Raw genomic sequence first — 4,047 nt, 5'->3', positions numbered from 1 at the left:
TATAGTCGATATATAGAGTGTATATGTGTGTATTTGTGTGTGTGTGTGTGTATATATATATATAGTACGTATATATATATTATATAGTGAAGGTATACTAATGACATAAGGTAAACTAACCGATAATTCATTTGAGTATATGTGAAATACGTTGTATATTATTATGGGGTAGTAAAATCGTGTATGTGATGCTTATAGTACATATTTGAAAGCTGATAGACAATTGAATTAATGCATGTATATATACGTATATCTCGTGTAGTGACGTATGCAGTAATCGAAAGCTAGATAACTACTGAATCTATATATCAAAATATTTTGAAGAGAAAAGACATGATTTCCCCCCCCCCCCCCCAAACTTGTCCGCTCAACCCACTTTAATACTTAAACTTAATATCTGTTTATTTACCCTCTTTAACATCTTTAAAGTGTATTGATTTCACCCTTAATGCTAACGTGACATTTTCAAGAAAAAAGGGCGCGTTTATTTGTTAAAAAAAATAATTTCAGTAATATTATATTTAAAATATAATAGAAATTTAAAAAAAAATGGACACCTTTTCTTCTTTCTTCTCCAAAACATCATCAACAACACTCAAATTCCTCAATTAACAACCTCAAATACATTCTTCACCAACACTCTACTTCAAATTTTTCCATTTTTCTCCATTAAAACCACCAAAAAACAACCACGAAGATACTAAACTAAAATGTTTCCTTCATTGAACACCATCTCACCTTTTTTATTTAATAAGCCCCTCATCAATATTCTCTCCAGTGGCTTCTTCCTCCATTTTTTCTAAAATTTTATTACCAATTCTTTTCTTTATTTTCTTCTTTATTTCTTATTCTTTTTCATCTTCTTCAAATAATTATTCTTTATCAAACATAGTTTTAAATTCAATATTTGTATTTATTAACCATACAGCTATATCCGAATTTCGAATACTGAACCGAAGAGTCCTATCCGAATTCCCCAACCCGAACCCGTATATCAGTATAACTACTTCCTCAAATTCAACTCTTTCTAATGAAGATTTTGTTACTGTGCATGTATCTGGAATTTTGGTTCCTTCTAAAGGAGATTGGATTGCCATGATTTCACTTTCCATTTGAAATTCACAAAATCTACAAACAAAAATAAAATTTTAACAAATACCTATTAAAATTCAACATAAATTCAATATTCTTGTACCAAAAAGGGAAAAAAGATCACTGAAATGGAGTTTTGTACCGACATGAATTAAGTTGAAATGGAATTCAACATTCTTGTACCAATATGAATTCAGCTGAAAGCTTTGAACAAATATGAAGTTTTTTTTTTTGGGCTTTGCTTTTTTCTGATTTTGAAAAAATATTCAATTGAAAAACATAGGGGGTGGGGGTGGGGGTGGGGGTGGGGGGTGGGTGTTGGAAGAGGATGAGGAGGGAGGCTACGTTTGCAAGGTAGGGGGTGGGGTGATGGCTGGAAGAGGAGAAAATTCAAAGAGGGGGCGGGGTGGGGTGTGTGAAGAAGAAAGAAAATGGGGGTGAGAGGTGTCTTTTTTATTTAATATATATAAATATATATATAATTATATATATATATATATATAATAAATATATCTATTTTATATAAATAAAATAGTACATATATTTTTTTTTATTTTTAAATATATTAAAATAATGTGTGGGGGATTAATTTTTTTTAGAAAAATAGCAATTTCTTATGTGGCAACGATGTTGCTCTGACGTGGCATTGATGTGTAGGCGAGTGTAGCGCACTCTCCGTTGTGAGAGTGGTGTTCAGTTTTGAGGGGTTAAAAAAATACACTTTAAAGATGTTAAGGGAGGTAAATAAACGAAAGTTACGTTTAAGTGCTAAAGTGAGTTGAGCGGACAAGTTTGGAGGGGAAATGATGTCTTTTCTCTATTTTGAATGATATACGTTGATATATATCATACTATTGAGGAAATAGATATACTATTTTGTGTTAATGTAGACACATGTATGTTGTTGAAGTTGTAATAACGTAAGACAAGTTTTACGAGGTATATATGGGGGGTAAAGAAAGTAGGGGAGAGAGACAAAAATTTGTATCCTGAAACTGACATATACTTACCATTCGATTACTGCATACGTCAGTACTATACGTATATCTCGTGTAGTACTGACGTATGCAGTAATCAAAAGTTAGATAATTGAATCTATATATCAAAATATTTTGAATGATACGTTGATACATATCATACTATTGAGAAAATAGATATATTATTTGTATCAATGTATAGACACGCATATGTTGTTGAAGTTGTAATAACGTAAAACAAGTATTACGAGGTATATATATATATATATATCGTATTTAAAAGTGCATTAGCCAAAAATTTATTGTAATTCACAAAATTCATTGATATTATTATACGATTGAGGATATATACTACTCTCCTTAATGTGTTGATAAAATAACCAACTATCAGATTTGTACATATACGCATTGCATTGATATGATGATAAAATAATTAATTATATGATTTAATCTTTTTATTAAAATTGAGCACATGTGATCGGTTTTCGATAATAACTATTTTAAAACTAAATCAAATACTTATATTTTACTTTGTAAATTAATAAAGCCAACCTGACCCAACCCCACAAGACCCGACCCGACCCAATTGGTTTTTTAACACTAAAACATAAAAAAAAAACCCAAATCAAACACACACACAAAAAAAATCCCCAAATCCAACCCACACACAAAATCCCCAAATCTGCCGCCATTGCCGCCGTTTGCCGCAGACCCCAAGCTCCGGTTAGTGCAAAAAATATCAAGTCTTTGTTTTTCTTGTTAGATACTAGCTAAAGGGTCAAGATTATTATGCTTTGGTACTAATTTTAGTTAGTTCAAAGTAAAAAAAGTATTTGTTCTAAAGCTTTTGTTCTAGTTATTATGCTTCATTACATAATTTTAGTTAGTTCAAAGTAAAAAAAGTAATGGAAATTGCCTTTTCGTTAGTTCAAGATTCAATTTATTTCTTCATTTTGATATTTTGTGCATTTGTGTGGGTTTTTGATCACTTGGGGTTTATCAAGTTTCCATTTGTTTCTTCATTTTGACACTCTGTGTGTTTTTGGTCAAGTGAAGCTTATCAAAATCCCCTTTTGTGTGTTTTTGCAAGTAAATTAGGGTTTATTTTTGTTGATAATCCATTGTAGTTTTAGTATTTTGGTGGTTTTTTTATGGTGATTTTAAGCTAAGAATATGAGAAAATAAGGATCCCAAGATTTTTATTTTTTTGCCTAATGGTCAAGAGTTTTTAATTCTACTTGCCTAATGGGTTGCTTGAAATTTGATGTACCGTTTGACAGAATCCGAATTCAGGAAAAGGATTGCTTTGCTATTTTTTCTTTGATCGCTTATCTCTTTCACTTAATTTAGTCCAAGCAAAGGTAAGTTGATTTCTCTCTGTTTTCTTAAAATAAAGTCTTGTTATTGTTCATATTGAAGTCTAGTGAAGCCGTGTTTGGCCTTGTTTGATTCACTAGCATTGTTGTTATCTTCTTGTTATTGTTCATATTAAAGTCTAGTGAAGCCGTGTGTGGCCTTGTTCGATTCACTAGCATTGTTGTTGACATCTTGTTGGTCTTGTTGTTGCTTGTTTCTTATTTTGTGAACTTGATTAAGTGTAGGGATTTTAAAAATGATTTTTTATTTTGAATGTGATTATGTTTGGTGACTTGGTAGGTTGAAAATGATTAAGTGTAGGAACTTTAAAGATGATTTTTTGTTTTGAATGTGGTTACGTTTGGTGACTTGGTAGGTTCAAAATGATTAAGTATAGGGACTTTAAAGGTGATATTTTATTTTGAATGTGGTTATGTTTGGTGACTTGGTAGGTTGAAAATGATTAAGTGTAGGGACTTTAAAGGTGATTTTTTTCTTTGAATGTGGTTATGTTTGGTGACTTGGTAGGTTGAAAATGATTAAGTGTAGGGACTTTAAAGGTGATTTTTTGTTTTGAATGTGGTTATGTTTGTTGACTTGGTAGGTTGAAAATGATTAAGTG

Source organism: Capsicum annuum, chromosome 11 (genome assembly GCF_002878395.1).
Source record: "Capsicum annuum cultivar UCD-10X-F1 chromosome 11, UCD10Xv1.1, whole genome shotgun sequence".
Taxonomy (NCBI): Eukaryota; Viridiplantae; Streptophyta; class Magnoliopsida; order Solanales; family Solanaceae; genus Capsicum; species Capsicum annuum.
The sequence above is the reverse complement of the archived record's forward strand: the minus strand, read 5'-3'. Positions refer to the sequence as shown.